Source organism: Pongo pygmaeus, chromosome 3 (genome assembly GCF_028885625.2).
Source record: "Pongo pygmaeus isolate AG05252 chromosome 3, NHGRI_mPonPyg2-v2.0_pri, whole genome shotgun sequence".
Lineage (NCBI taxonomy): Eukaryota > Metazoa > Chordata > Mammalia > Primates > Hominidae > Pongo > Pongo pygmaeus.
In genome coordinates this window covers 38,009,547-38,026,252 of record NC_072376.2, presented here as the reverse complement: position 1 = coordinate 38,026,252, position 16,706 = coordinate 38,009,547, and the positions used below count along the sequence as shown (strand labels likewise).

Below are 16,706 nucleotides of genomic sequence, written 5' to 3'. Positions count from 1 at the left end.
TGCATGAGCTCAGAAGTTCAAGACCAGTCTGGGCAACAAAGTGATACTCCATCTCTACCAAAGATAATTTAAAAATTAGTTGGGTGTGGTGGTGCATGCCTGTGGTCCCAGCTACTTGGGAGGCTAAGGTGGGAGGATCATGAGGTTGAGGTTGTAGTGAGCTGTGATTGTGCCACTGCACTCCGGCCTGAGTGACAGAGTGAGACCCTGTCTCTAAATAAAATAAAATAAAATAAAAATAAATGAAAACACAAAAATAATCAAAAAAAAAGAAAGATAAAAAAGAACCATGATGAAAAAAATACAGCATCTGAAATGAAAATTTCACTAGATGGGATTAATAGATTAGGCAATGCAGAAGAAAAGATTAGTGAACCTACAAATACAGCAACGTTACCTATGCAAGAGGAATCACTGAGAGAAATAAAAAACTGAAAAAAAAAATTAGTGAACACAGACCCAGTGATCTGTGGGATAATATCAAGCAGGCTCCATGCATGCATGGAGAAAAGGATAAGGGACAGAAAAAGTATTTGAAGAAATAATAGCTGAAATATTTCAAAATTTGATGAAAACTCTATTTCATAAATCTAAGAAGCTTAATAAACCAGGAGCTGAAATAATTTCATCAAAAAAATTTAAGGTCTAGGTATGGTGGCATGTACTTTTGTAGTCTCAGGTACTAGAGAGGCTGAGGTGGGAATATTGTTTGAGCCTAGGGTTTGAGACCAGCTGGGGCAACATAACAAGATCCCATCTCCAAAAATAAAATGAATAAAGAAACAAAGGCACATAATTAAGTTGCCGAAGACCAGTGTTGCACAGAAAATCTTAAAGGCAATCAGAGAAGAATATACGTTATATACAAAACAGACAATGGAAGGATCACAGACTTCATTTCATCTCCAACTTTGCAAGCCTGAAGACAATGAAATAACATCTTTAGAGTGCTCAAAGAAAAACGCAGCCTTGAATTCTATATTTAATGAAAACATCTTCAAAAACAAACATGAAATAAAGTTTATCAGACATAACTTGAGGGAATTTGTTGTCGGCAGATATATACAACAAGAAATGTTTAAAGGAAATTATTCAGGCCAAAGCAAAATGATACCAGATGGAAACTTGAAAGACACTATTTCAGAAGTAGTAAATATGTGGGCAAATAGAAGACTTTGTGTCCTTATTTTTAAATTTCTTGAAAAGCTAATTGACTGCATGAAGCAAAAATAGTAACAATGTATTTTTGAGATATATCAAATGTGTATTAATAGAAGTAAAATATTTGATGACAGCTTTAAGGACAGGATAGGGAGAAAGGGAAGTCTCTATAGATGCCCCTTAATTTATGATGGGGTTACATCCTGATAAACCCATCGTAAGTAGAAAATATCATAAGTCAAAACTGGCATTTTAGGGACACCATGGGATGCAAAACCATAAAACACAGTATCAAAAAACACTGGCAGCACAGTACACTGTAGAGTATCTGTTTTTTACCTTCGTGACTGCATGGCTGTCTGGCAACTGTGGCTTACTGCTACTGCCCAGCATTGCAAGAGACTATCACACTGCATATTGCTAGCCAAGGAAAAGATCAAAATTTAAAATCCAAAGTATGATTTCTACTGAATGTGTATTGCTTTCCCACCATCATAAAGTCAAACCATCGTAAGCCTGTAGCTATAAGAGTTTTACATTACATATTAAGTAGCATAATATTAGTTGAATATGTATAATGAGTTAGAAATGCGTATTATAAAAAGTAGGAAAATTATGAAAAATAAAATAAGTTTTGTAGATGTACTTAAACATATATGTGTGTTTGTGTATATACATATATATATCCAGCAATAGAGATAAAATTAAATATTAAAAAGCACGAATTAAATCAAAAGAAGAAAAAAAGAAACAAACAATAACAAGGAGAGTTGAGTCTAATAGAAAACCAATAGCAAATAGTAGATTTAAATTCAGCCATACTGATAATTATGTTAAATGTAAGTGGTCTAAACACTCCAATTAAAAGTCAGAGATTGTCAGACTGGTTACGAAAAGTAAGATCCTATTATGTGCTGTGTACAAGAAAACCACTTTATAGAACAGAAAGTTAGAATTAAAAGGATGGAAAAAGATATACTATGCAGACATGAATTACAAGAAAGCTAGACTGGTTATGTTAGAGCAGACAATATAAAAAGGAATATTACTAGGAATAAGGAGGAACTTTTCATAATGATAAAGGTGTCAATTCATCAGGATGATATGACAATCCTAAATGTACTAGAGCTTCAAAATACATGTAGCAAAACCTGACAGAACTGAAAGGAAAAATTTTAAAAACCCCACAATTACAGTTACAGATTTCAATACTCTTCACTTAGCAATCAATAAAGAAGTAAGACAGAAAATCAGCAAGGATATAGAAGACAGCACCAGTCAACTGGACCTAACTGGACTCTGTCCAATGACAGCAGAATACATTCTTTTCAAGTTCACATGGAACATTAACAAAAAGAGACTATATGTTAATCATAAACAAGTTCCAACAAGTTTAAAAGTACTGAAATCATAGAGTATGTCCTCCACCTATAATGAAATAAAATTAGAAATCAATAACAGCTATTTGAGAAATCTCCAAATATTTAGGAATTAAGCAATAAACGACTAAATAACACGTGGGTCAGAGAAGAAATCACAAGAGAACTTAAAAAATATTTTGAACTGAATAAAAAGGAAAACACATATTAAAAGTGTGGGATGTAGATGTAGCTACAGCAGTGTCTCAAGGGAAATGTAAAATATTAAATGTTTATATTAGAAAATAAGAAAGGTGTAAAATTAGCAATCTAAGATACTGCCTTAAAAAATCAAGACACAGAAGACAAACCCAAAGAAAACAGAAGGGAGAAAATAACAAAGACAAAAGCAGAAATCAAAAAATATAAAACAAAAATAATACAGAAAATCAATGAAACCTAAAGCTGGTTCTTGGAAAATTTCAACAAAGTTTATAAACTTGTAGCCAGATTTGTTAAGAAAAAAAGGGAGAAGACACAAAATATCATACTAGAAATGAGAGGAGGACAGACGCTACAAACACCACAAGGAAAATACATGAATATTATGAATAACTTTATGTCAATAAGTCAACAACCTAGATGAATGGACAGTTCCTTAGAAAATACAACATACCGTGTGTGACTGAAGAAGTAGAATAACCCTATATTTAGTAAAGAAATTAAATATGTAGTTTAAAAACCTCCCACAAAAAAAACCTTGAGGCCCAGATGGCTTCGGTTGTGAATTCTATCAAACATTTAAGAAAGAAATATACCAATGTTTTACAAACTCTTAGAAACTAGGAGGATGAAATACTGCCCAGTTCATCTTATGAGGCTAGCGTCATCTTGATATGAAATCTGATAGATATTACAAGGGGAAAAAAACTTCACAAACACAGATGTAAAAGTCCTTAGCAAAATATTAGCAAATTGTGTGCAACACTCTCTTAAAGAAATAATGTGTCATGGCCAAGTGGGGGTTATTGCAGGAATGTATGAGCAACTAGAGGAAGACCATCAAAGGTGGGGGTGTATGACAATGGGAAGAACAAATAAAAGTAAGAAGAGAGCACCTTTGGCTCCAATCGTCTTGATTTCTATTTTGACTGTGGTCAACATTACCAAGTATTTACCACATTCCAGGAAACATGTTCAGAGCTTTATGTGGATTCTTTTGTTTAGTCTTTATTAGAACCCCATGAGGTAGGTACTGTTGTAGTGGGCATTTTATAGATGAGTAAACTAAGGCCCAGAGAAATTTGAGAACCTGTCTGCAGTCCCCTGGCTGTTAAGATTTGGACCGATGCTTGTCTGACTTCAGACCCTGCACTCTTTATTAATGTGACACTTTGCACAGAACTGCTCATTTTCTTTGCTTTTGCCTAGCAAGGCTTATTTCATCAATCTGAAACACTTACCCACTTTTTTGGTCCATAATTAAGAACTGATCTCTGAATCAAAATGCTAACTACTTTCAAATGCAGAATATTTCCAAAATAAAAGTATGTTTCTTAAATTACAAAAGTCATAATAGGACACTGGGAGATATGTTCCATTATCCCCTCCTCAATTTTGATGTGGTTACAAATATTGTGGTGTCCAAGAAGTGGAAAAAAATCCTTTCCCCTGCTATGTGTAGAACAAAATGCTTTTACTTTTCACTGTGTGTAGATTTCAATGCTGGCACTGTGGCTTGATGGCATATAGACCAGACCTGGGCAACTTATTTAAGCCCGGTGAGCTTCATTCCGCATTTGTAAGATGGAACAGTTCTGCCTTCCACACAGGATAGTGTGAGGGTTAGAAAGCTATCCAGGCACACTTCAATTTTCTTTTCTTTCCTCTGCTTTTCCCTGGCTTTTTCTCCTTGATGCTGCTTCCCCGGAGTCTCAGAAGTTTGAGTCTCTCAAGAAAAATGTTTATCAAACTTTTAATTTTTTAATTCTTATTTTCTATATTCACCTTATCTTACATAATTTCAAAGTTGTTTTGACCATTGTCCACTGTAAGAAATATGCTTTACTTCATAAACCAGTATATACATTATACACAAATGTATGTATAATGAACGTGATCACCCAATTTACAGTACACACTGGGAAAGTTATTATTTTGAAGGTAGTAACCATGCTGGGCCAATAAGAATAAAGCAGGGTGTTCTGGGCAAATTGGGCCACATGTCCCCAAATCACTTGACCTTATGTATTTGGATGCATTCTGTTTTCTTGTATTCTAGCTAATTTAAAAAATGCTTTTCAGGACCTATTACATTAATTTTGTAACCTACTAATGAGTCTAAACCAAGCATTTCTGATTACCTCTAGAGAATAACTTGTCTGATTACCAGTATTCTTGGATGCAGAAGTGCTGAAGATGAGCACACACACGTACGGAGAATTTCTGGAGAATTCAGCTGCTCAGAACAAGGTGCATTCCAATTGCCAGAGCTACACTCATTCTAACTCCCTTCATTCATTCTCTACCCATTCTTTCATTCACTGATTTGTCAAATGCTTTGAGCACATTCTGTATTACCAAATGCTGGGAGCTGTCAGACACTGGGTGCTGGGACATGGTTTCTGCCCTTGAGGAGTTCCTGTGTTCTAGTGGGGCTGACACAAAAGTAATCACAGGACAGGGAGATGAGTGACACCTTAAAGGTGAACAAAAGGCCTTAGGAACATGGAAGAAAGATCCACCAGCTGTGCCAGGGAGAAGGAATGGGTTCTGAGGAATAGAGTCAACATTGAAATTGATGAAGTTCTTGAGCAAGATGTGGATGGACTCGGGGAGTGATAGGAGCTACTCAAACCGGCCAGCACGCTGCTCAATGCAGCTCACAAGCCAGTGTACACGATATTTTACTACGAGAGTTAGTATGTATGTGTATCTATTTCTGTTGTTTTTCTCAAACTTAGTTTAAACTTCATGAGCTTATGTCACTTCATGACACCCCCTCTATGTCTATCTCCCCAACCTAGTTGGTTTTTTTTTTTTTTTTGAGACAGAGTTTCACTCTTGTTGCCCAGTCTGGAGTGCAATGGCGTGATCTCAGCTTACTGCAACCACCTCCCAGGTTCAAACGATTCTCCTGCTTCAGCCTCCCGAGCAGCTGGGATTACAGGCGCCCATCACCTTGCTCAGCTAATTTTTGTATTTTTAGTAGAGATGCGGTTTCACTATGTTGGCCAGGCTGGTCTCGAACTCCTGACCTCGTGATCTGCCCACCTCAGCCTCCCAAAGTGCTGGGATTACAGGCGTGAGCCACTGCACCCGGCCTCCCCAACCTGATTTTTTAACATAACAACGAATGGGTGTGAGTTCCCTCTTCTTTCTTCTTTCACCCAACTTACCCAGCTCTCTTTTTCTTCACAGCACTTTTCATCTTCTAAGTTACTATGTAATTGACTTAACTGTGATGTTGACTATCTGTTTCTTCCTAGAATGTAAGGAGAAGATTGGTCTGGATTTTTTTTTTTTTTTTTTTTTTTACTGTGGTGTCTCCCGGTTCCTGGAAAGGTGTCTAGTACGTACATAGTAGGTTCCTGATAAATGCTGGGAATGCCTTGAAAGGGTTAGCAAATTTCCATATCCAGGACATAGTTACTGTCCTCTTAGGTTGGAAGGAAAGTGTAAAGAAAAATAAAGGCCTACAAAGGATCATTTCTAAAAGCATCCTTTTCCTCTCCCCATTTCAACAGTACTTATTGGTCATCTGCTCTGGGTTAGCCCTGCTCTGGGATTTCAAGAAGAGCAAAACAGATCCCATCCTATTTTCATGGACGTCTCCTGCCAGAGTGGAAGCAGATGTTAATGAACTATATTATTGAAAATTTGGGATAACTGCTAAAGAAAACAAGTAGAGTATTTTATGCTTTTGTTATGAAAGCATGAACTAGCAGCACATGACTTGGCCTGGGAAGTCAGGGAAGTTATTTTTAAGCTGAGTAGAAGTCAACTCAGTGAAAGAAAGGAGTGGGAGAGGGAGCATTCAGGCAGAAGAAATAGAATGACAAAGGTTACGGTGTGGGAGAGAGAATGGCTGAGTGTCCCAGGTGTGGTGGGAGGCAGGGTGAGGGAAGAGGGGCTCAGCATCATAGAAGAGGTAGGTGGGGCAGACTGAACAGTTGGGCACATGCACCAAGAGGTTGGCCCTTTAGCCAGAGAGCAAAGAGGAGCCATGGGCAGGTTGAGAGCTGGTGAGTGAAGGGATAGTTTTGGCTAAAGCATGGACAGTGGATTGGAGAGTATGGCAGGGAGGATATAGGGAAGCCAGGTAGGAGAGTGCTGCCATGGTCAAAGCAAGATGTGATAGCTGGAGTGGAAATGAAGAGAAACGGGCAGATTAGAGAAATATTTAGGAGTTAGAATTGAAGTTAATGGCTGTCCTGATTCCAAAAAAAATAGGTGACAGCTTGTCCGTATAAAGTTTTGAATGTGTCTATAAACCAAAATGTAAATAAAGCAGCATCTTGACTTGTTTGTCCTTATTCTCTGTGATATGTACAAACATATTGGTAAAGAAATAAGCCCAATCTGCAGTAGATCGAGGAGCCTGCCTCTGGCTGGTGGGCCTTCTAGGAAGGAAAATGAGAAAATACTATTGGGAAGTCCTAGTGTAATTGAGGGAGAGATAATAAAAGGGTGTGTGTGTGTGCACACTCTGGTTTGGAATCATAGAACCCTGCCTCACCTCTTTTACACCCTTTCTTCTGGGCCTGCTTCTTTCTTTCCACATATACTTTTCAGCGTATACCCGTTAAAATCAGTGGTTCTTTATTTTTTATTTATTTATTTATTTATTTATTTATTTATTTATTTATTTATCCTTGCCAGCAGGAAGTCAAAAATCAGTGGTTCTTTATTTATTTATTTATTTATTTATTTATTTATTTTTTATCCTTGCCAGCAGGAAGTCAAAAATCAGTGGTTCTTAATGTTCCTTGTCCCCTATCCTGAGAATAATGCACAACCAATAAGCACAGAACATTTTATATTACATGTCAGGGGCCTTGGGACCACAGATTGAGAATCTCGGGACAGCAGAGTTTAGAAAAAAGTAATTCATAGACAGAAATACATTTAGTCAATAAATATGTGAAAACCTGGTCAAGTGCGTTAACAACAACAACAAAAAGCCAACAGAACCAATCATGAGATAGCATTTTTCATCTCTCAGATTGGCAAAGTTTCAAAGGCTTGATAATCCCCACCTTTGGCCTTTGTGGGCAGAGATGAGCACTCTTGTATAACCCTGGGCAAACATAAAATGAAACAACTTTTTAGAGAGCAATTAGGCAGTAGTTTTCAAAATTTTTAATGCATAGGTTCTTTAACCTACTAATCCAAAGTCTAAGAAACTATCCTTTAGGAAAACAAACATAGATATCCAAATAGTCAAGGATGTTCATTGCAGCAACAACTAGAAAATTAGGAACTGCTTGAATGACCACCAACAAAGAAATGGTTCAATTAATTTTTAAACATACCCATCCATACAGTGGAATGCTGTGTAGTCAAAAAGAATGAGATCTATCTGTACTGATAATAAAGTGAAAAAGGCAAGTTGCAGACCAACATATGTGGCACAATACATTCTCTATTAGAGAACTCACAAAACATTATTTGTGTTGGACATAAATGCTTTTTATTTTATTTATTTATTTATTTTTCAGACGGAGTCTCGCTCTGTCGCCCAGGCTGGAGTGCAGTGGCGCAACCTCGGCTCACTGCAATCTCCGCCTCCTGGGTTCACAGCATTCTCCTGCCTCAGCCTCCCGAGTAGCTGGGACTACAGGTGCCTGCCACCATGCCTGGCTAATTTTTTGTATTTTTAGTAGAGACGGGGTTTCACCGCGTTAGCCAGGATGGTCTCAATCTCCCGACTTCGTGATCCACCTGCCTCGGTCTCCCAAAGTGCTGGGATTACAGGCGTGAGCCACCACGCCCGGCCCATAAATGCTTTTGTATATATTTGTATATGCTTAGATAAAATATACATGGATTTCCCTGAAACTCATAATGAGGATTAACTCTGGGGAGTAGGATTTGGTTGAGGGGATCGAAATATTCTCCTTTTAATTTTATGCACTTCTATACAGTTTGAACTTATTTTAACAGGCTTTACTGCATAACCTTTTTTCCTTAACAAACAAAGATAACATAGGAGTTTCTGACCTTGAGATTCTTTTCTGCTATAAAGCTCTATTTTAAAATTTGAGCTGGGGGAAGAGGCAAACTGTGAGATATGCCTCAGTCTCCTCCCCTGATTAAAATAGTTCAGTGACATCCCAGTGTTTTGGGGATCAAGTCCAAACTCCTGAATGTGGCACTGCAGGTTTTCTTGATCTGGCAGTGTGTCTGCCGCTTCAGTATCTTCTGCAACCCTCCAACCCCATAGACTCTGTTCTCACTGGAACTCACTAGGATGTGGGGTTCCCCAGGTGATCTGTCGCCTAGGCTGGAGTGCAGTGGCGCGATCTCGGCTGACTGCAACCTCCTCCTCCCGGGTTCAAGTGATTCTTGTGCCTCAGCCTCCCGAGTAGCTGGGACGACAGGTGTGCACCACCAGACCCAGCTAGTTTTTTAGTAGAGACGGAGTATTGCCATGTTGGTCAGGCTGGTCTCAAACTCCTAGCCTTAAGTGATCCGCCTGCCCCGGCCTCCCAAAGTGCTGGGATTACAGGCGTGAGCCACCGCGCCCGGCCAGGATTCTCCAGGACTTCTGACACTCTTTAGCTTTACAAAGGATGCTCGTGGCCTGTAGTGGCATCCTCAGCTGCCAAGCCTCAGTGTAAGTGTCACCTTATCCAGAAGATCTGGCCCACTCACCTTCTCTACCTGTTTGGGTACAGTGCTGCTCCTAAATGTTCCCAGGTACCCCAGGCGTACCTTGTGTGTTCTATCACTTGTGTCCTCCTGGGTATTAGTCTCCTGTTGCTCCCTAGGTGACAGCACCCTGAAGGCAGAGGCTGTGCTTTGTGTCTCTGTGTCCTTATTGCATGCATGGCTCACTGCCTGGCCCCAGGAGGCCCTCCCTCAGAAAGCATCCATCCCCGATCCCCACTTCATGGGATCCACTCATTGGCAGCCCCAAAGAAGTAAGAGAGACTGAATTTTAAAAGTCCTTGCAAAGGCTGGGCATGGTGGCTCATGCCTGTAATCCCAGCACTTTGGGAGGCCAAGGCAGGCCGGTCACGGGGTCAGGAGATCGAGATCATCCTGGCTAACATGGTGAAACCCTGTCTGTACTAAAAATACAAAAAATTAGCCGAGGGTGGTTGCAGGCGCCTGTAGTCCCAGCTACTCGGGAGGCTGAGGCAGGAGAATGGCTTGAACCTGGGAGGCGGAGGTTGCAGTGAGCCGAGATCGTGCCACTGCACTCCAGCCTGGGCGACAGAGCAAGACTCCATCTCAAAAAAAAAAAAAAAAAAAAAAAAAAAAGGCCTTGCAAACGACTTCTTTACATAGAGCCTAAATTAAAATTTGGAATCACAAAACACAGCATTTTATAATCTGGAAAGGATTTAGAAGTTATCTAGGGAGGTTGTTTTCAATCAAGAGTTGGTGGACTAGTACAAGTCTGAGGCACGGTTTTCACACTCCAGGGCAAAATGAGAAAAACATGAGCAATGGAGCAGACAAAAAAATAAAAATCAGGATAAATGCATTACGTTTAATGATGGTTTCTTATTCAGAGAGTATGTTGCCCTCCTCTCATTTTAAGGTTATTTATGGATGATATGCTAGTATGTGGTGGTGTTGTGTTTTTATTTCCTTGGTAACCCTGCATTAGTTGTTAGTTCCTTCTTGATTTTTTTTTTTTTTTTTTAGTTTAATTGGTCTATTAAATCTAAAAGTCTGGAAACCTTAGCTCTTGTGTCTTTACCCTCAGAACTGAGATCCAGAGAGATGATGACTTTGCCCATAGACCAAACAAAGAAATACATGTTTCAGTCCTGTGTCCTTCTGCTATGGTATGTAGTACAGTTGTGTACTTTAAAAAATATTGTCTATATTTGGTGTGATTGGTTTTCTGTTCAGCATTTTAAATTCAGAAATGAACCAGTCAGTTAACATATTTGTTGTATTGCAATTGGAAACAGTCTTGCTCTTTCAGAAGCGTCTGTAACCATATGGTATTACTGTCTGTCAGTATTTGGTGAGGTTTTAAGAAATGTCAGAGTTCTGAAGTTATATATTAAATATATGTAATGTTATTATTGACTTTGATATGAAAATAAAGACTGTTCTCTTTCAATTTTTGAATGCTTACTAAGTTTGAAGATGCTGTAAGCACCTTAAAAAAGAATTTAAATGACTGAATTTGGCTATTGCTGTAATTCTGCTTTTTAACATCTGAATACTGTTCAACTGAGAAATTCCACTTCTAAGAGCTTATCATAAGAAAATAATGAGAGATACATTATGCAGAGATGTATGTATAAAGCTGTTCATTAAAGCATTTGTGTTAAACCTCAGAAATATCTTAAATGTCCAATAACAGGAAATTGGTTAAATACATTTTGTTACAGTCATTTAATGAAAAGTACTTTGGTTATTAAAATGGCTGTACAGTGGACCCTTGAACAACATGGGTTTGAACTCTGCAGGCCCACTTATGCATGGATTTTCTTCCTCCTCTGTTGCCCTTGAGGCAGCAAGACCAACCCCACCTCTTCCTTTTCCTCAGCCTGTTCAACGTCAAGACTATGAAGATGAAGAGTTTTTTTTTATTTTATTTTTTGAGCGGAGTCTTGCTCTATCTCCTAGGCTGGAGTGTAATGACGTGGTCTTGGCTCACTGCAACCTCTGCCTCCCGGATACAAATGATTCTCCTGCCTCAGCCTCCCGAGTAGCTGGGACTACAGGCGTGTGCCACCACACCTAGCTAATTTTTGTATTTTTAGTAGAGATGCGGTTTCACCATGTTGGCCAGGCTGGTCTCAAACTCCTGACCTCGTGATCCACCCACCTTGGCCTCCCAAAGTGCTGGGATTACAGGCGTGGGCCACCGCACTTGGCCAAAGATGAAGACTTTTATGTTGATCCATTGCCACTTAATGAATAGTAAATATATATTCTCTTCTTTATGATTTTCTTAGTAACATTTTCTTTTCCCTAGCTTACTTTATTGTTAAGAATACAGCATGTAATACATATAACATACAAAATATGTATTAATTGATGGTTTATGTTATTGGTAAGGCTACTGGTCAGCAGTAGGCTGGTAGTAATTAAGTTTTTGGGAAATTGAAAGTTATCTACAGAATTCAGACTGCGGGATTTGTGTGGGATAGGTAGCCCGAATCCCTGTGCTGTTCAAGGGTCAACTGCATTTTTATTTTTTATGTTCTTGTCTAAATTTTCTAATTTTATTTACCATAATTATATTGTACTTATATAACTAAAAAGTGATAAAATTTGACTAGCTCAATGCTTTGTACAAATAATGTTCCTTATTTGTTTTTCATTTGCTTTTTTTCAACTTGACATTGTTGATTAATATAATTTGACAGCCAATCAAAGTTCAGTATACGCAGATTCTAAGTTTTAATTTTTTGATTTCACCTTTTACATCTTCTATTTTTATGTAGTTTTTCATTCCTGAGACTGAACTGCTGTAAATCAGCACATAGTCCAACGGGAAGCTGTCATTTTCACTTTCAGCATTGTGCTCTCATGCAAGTTCTTATTGGAGGTTCTAATTAAGTATCAATAGGGTCAAGCACCATAAACTCAAAGATCTAGAAGACATTTGAAGAAGCAATTGTCTAAATATTTCTTTCTTTCTTTTTTTTTTGAGATAGAGTCTCACTCTGTCTCCCAGGCTAGAGTGCAGTGGTGTGATCTCGGCTCACTGCAACTTCCGCCTCGTGGGTTCGAGTGATTCTCCTGTCTCAGCCTCCCAAGTAGCTGGGATTACAGGTGCACGCCACTACGCCTAGCTAATTTTTGTATTTTTAGTAGAGACGGGGTTTCATTATGTAGGCCAGGCTGGTTTCGAACTCCTGACTTCAGGTGATCTGCCCGTGTTGGCTTCCCAAAGTGCTGGGATTCCAGGCGTGAGACACCACGCCCAGCCAATATTTCTTTTTTTCTCTAGACCCAACTGCATCTTAGCTCAGAGTGGGAATATTGGCCATGGGATTTTCTAGGCTTGCAGCCTGTTGGCCTAAAATCTAGAAAGAATAGCATCTTTAGTATTTCCAGCCCCAAAGTAGTCTTCTTGAAAAAGGAAGATAGTAGGAGCTTGATTATATCGTCACTGTGTATGCCTGTGTATGTGCCCACTTGTGTGTGTGCCAGAGAGGGAGGGAAGGAGAGTTGGAATGGGTAAAGGGGTTTCTGGTATCTTTGGCACTAGGTTAGTTTGCCTTTTTATAGCTCACAATCTCCAATCGTTCTTCCTAGTGTGTCCGGAATTGGTGGGTTCTTGGTCTCACTGACTTCAAGAATGAAGCCGCGGACCCTCACAGTGAGTGTTACAGTTCTTAAAGGCAGTGTGTCCACAGTTTGTTCCTACTGATGTTCAGATGTGTTCGGCGCTTCTTCCTTCTGGTGGGTTCCTGGTCTCGCTGGCTCAGGAGTGACGCTGCAGACCTTTGCGGTGAGTGTTACAGCTCTTAAGGCGGGTCGTCTGGGGTTGTTCGTTTCTCCCGGTGGGCTCGTGGTCTCACTGGCTTCAGGAGTGAAGCTGCAGACCTTCGCGGTGTTACAGCTCATAAAGGCAGTGTGGCCCCAAAGAGTGAGCAGTAGCAAGATTTATTGCAAAGAGCGAAAGAACAAAGCTTCCACAGTGTGGAAGGGGACTTGAGCAGGTTGCCACTGCTGGCTCAGGCAGCCTTTTTTTATTCTTATTTAGCTCCACCCACATCCTGCTGATTGGTAGAGCCCAGTGATCTGTTTTGACCAGGGGCTGATTGGTGCCTTTACAATCCCTGAGCTAGACCCAAAGGTTCTCCACCTCCCCACCAGACTCAGGCGCCCAGCTGGCTTCACCCAGCAGATCCCGCACCGCCGCTGCAGGTGGAGCTACCTGCCAGTCCCGCGCCCTGCGCCCGCACTCCTCAGCCCTTGGGTGGTCCATGGGACTAGGCGCCGTGGAGCAGGGGGCGGCGCTCGCCGGGGAGGCTCCGGTGGCACAGGAGCCCACGGAGGGGGTGGGAGGCTCAGGCATGGCGGGCTGCAGTCCCGAGCCCTGCCCCGCGGGAAGGCAGCTAAGGCCCGGCGAGAAATCCAGCGCAGCGCCAGTGGGCCGGCACAGCTGTGGGACCCAGTACACCCTCCGCAGCCGCTGGCCCGGGTACTAAGCCCTCATTGCCCGGCCCGGCAGCGCCGGCCGGCTGCTCTGAATGCCGGGCCCGCCAAGCCCACGCCCACCCGGAACTCCAGCTGGCCCGCAAGCGGCGCTCGCAGCCCCGGTTCCCGCTCGCGCCTCTCCCTCCACACCTCCCCGCAAGCTGAGGGAGCCGGCTCTCGCCTTGGCCAGCCCAGAAAGGGGCTCCCACAGTGCAGCGGTGGGCTGAAGGGCTCCTCAAGTGCCGCCAAAGTGGGAGCCCAGGCAGAGGAGGCGCCGAGAGCGAGTGAGGGCTCTGAGGCACCTCAGAGTGAGGATAGCTCACTAGTAGCTATCCTACTTTTAAATAAAGAACTAGGCTGGGCACGGTGGCTCGTGCCTGTAATCCCAGCACTTTGGGAGGCCAAGGTGGGTGGATCACCTGAGGTCAGGAATTCGAGACCAGCCTGGCCAACATGGCAAAACCCCATCTCTACTAAGAATACAAAAATTAGCCAGGCATGGTGGCGGGCGCCTGTAATCCCAGCTACTTGAGAGACTGAGGTGGGAGAATCACTTGAACCCGGGAGGCGAAGGTTGCGGTAAGCCGAGATTGCACCACTGTGCTTCGGCCTGGGCGGCAGAGTGAGACTCCATTTCAAAAAAAAAAAAAAAAAGAATTGATTACTTGTTCTACATCTGATTCTCTAGATTGGAAGAGACACTAGGGCAGAACCATGTCTTTCCCTCTCTCCCACTATTTCCCCAGGGCCTTTTGTATATACATTGAAGATTTCATAAATATTTGTTGAACTAATGCGTGTAGGGGTTTTAAAAACCTGTCTTTCCCCTCTTCCTTTTTTTTTCTTTAACCTGGCTAACAGCTTCTATGGCTGTTGTAGCTTTCTTTCTTCTTCTTCTTGCTACTTCTTAAAGCCATTTCTAGAAGAGAACTACACCATCAGACTGAAAGAGGTACTTGGCTGCTTCTGCAGCAGAAGGTGGGCCCACCCTCCATCCGTAGTGATCTCAGAAGGGCGGGATTTAGGCCTCAGCCTTGTTTATGGATTGAGATTTGCTCCTCCTTTTTTTTCTAGCTGTTCCTATGCTCTAGGTAGTGCTGTGGCAAAAGCCAAGGATCTGTCTTAACGTCTGCAGTAACACAGGGCTGTCCTAAACACAGTTGCCTTTTTAGGAAAACTGATTTGGATGAGAACAACCATCTTTAATTTGTGCAATGTACTGTGTTTTATCATGGGAGAGCATGGTGAAGGCAGAGGTTTTTGTTCACTGCTGTTTCCACCCTTAAGGACCGTGTGTGAATGCCTGCTCTGTGAGCCCTCAGAATCTACTGGCCGAATGAGTGCGTGAAGGAGGAAATGTGCTCAGAGCTGCTGTGTGTCATCCTGTGTTTGAAGTGCTCTTGCAGCTATCATTCGTCCTGTTAAGAATTTGAAGAAGTGTGTGCACAAAGGTGACACTTTGCTTATCCTTTCCCCAAAATTACAGTTCTAAGATTTTCCTATACAGTCCTTCTAAATTGGATGACAATTGTCCCATTTTCCTTTTCAAGATGTACCAGACTATTAATGTTGGTGACCATGGGCTAGGGCTAGGGAGTATGTTCTTGATAAATTTACAAAATCTTCCGATCAACTACAGACTTTAAAAATATAACAAATCAATTTTTAATAAAATACTCTCTCTCTCTATATATGTGTATATATATATGCGTGTGTGTGTATATATATATATATATATATATTTGCTTTTTTTTTTTTTTTTTAGACGGAGTCTCACTCTGTTGCCCAGGCTGGAGTGCAGTGGCACAATCTTGGCTCACTGCAACCTCTACCTCCTGGATTCAAGCGATTTTCCTGCCTCAGCCTCCAGAGTAACAGGGATTACAGGCATACTCCACCTTGCCCTGCTGATTTTGTATTTTTAGTAGAGACGGAGTTTCACCATGTTGGCCAGGCTGGTCTTGAACTCCTGACCTCAAGTGATCCACTGCCTCGGCCTCCCAAAGTGCTGGGATTACAGGCATGAGCCACTGGGCCTGGCCAAATGCTCTACTTTTTTAATCAATGTTTTCCATAATAGGGATTTTTGCTATGTGCTTTAGAAATTAGAGAACAAATGGTGATAATATATGCTAAACTTAAAATTAGTATGCCTCCTTTTATAGACAACAAGAACTTTGTCACTTCCCAGTTTGTCTTGTCATTCAGGAGGCTCAGAGCTACGATCTGTGCCCACTCGTGCTGCCTATTCTTAACTTTGATTTCCTGAAGCAGCGATTTCATCTCCGTTTTCCCTCATCACCTGTTCTTTTAACTGTTTAAAAACAGCATTACATTTTGTTGAAAGTGGCCTCAAATTCTTTTTGGTAGAAGGGAAATTGTAATTCATGAGAGGAAAAAAATTTTTCTAACTATTCTCAGGTGTGTTTAAGGGCTGCATTCCATGATGCTATCAATGCCTTCTTTCAGCTCACAGGATATTGGCCCTGTTAATGAGTCTGATGTTTCTAGTATCACAGGCACCGGAAAATATGCACATTATGCTGGAGCATTAGAATGCAACAGAAAGAGCCCTGGGCTTGGAGTATGCAGAACTGGTTCTTGTTACAACTCCTCTTACTAGTGGGGTAAGTTACTTAGCCTCCTTGGACAAGTTACTTAGCCTCTCTGTGCCTCAGTTTCTCTTCTATTGGGTATAAAATCACATGTGGTACCTACTGCAGCAGGTTCTCATGATGTGAAATGACATAACATATGCCAGTGTGTTTTGTAAACATTGCAATTGTCTGCACTTTTTTTTTTTTTTTTTTTTGAGATGGAGTCTCACTTTGTCGCCCAGGC

General features: G+C 41.2%; 1 long non-coding RNA gene across 2 annotated transcripts in view; it reads left to right on the top strand.

The window, feature by feature from the left end:
- The first annotated feature begins 4,888 nt into the window (after positions 1 to 4,888).
- The window catches only part of LOC129035121 (uncharacterized), a 36,625-nt gene continuing 24,807 nt past the window's right edge, over positions 4,889 to 16,706 (top strand). The window contains exons 1-5 of one of the 2 annotated variants that reach the window (XR_010126201.1): positions 4,889 to 4,991; positions 10,459 to 10,540; positions 12,978 to 13,173; positions 15,153 to 15,316; positions 16,377 to 16,492. This is a non-coding gene — a long non-coding RNA (uncharacterized LOC129035121). The remainder of the gene's footprint in view (positions 4,992 to 10,458; positions 10,541 to 12,977; positions 13,174 to 15,152; positions 15,317 to 16,376; positions 16,493 to 16,706) is intronic. The other variant, XR_010126200.1, reaches the window with a different exon arrangement.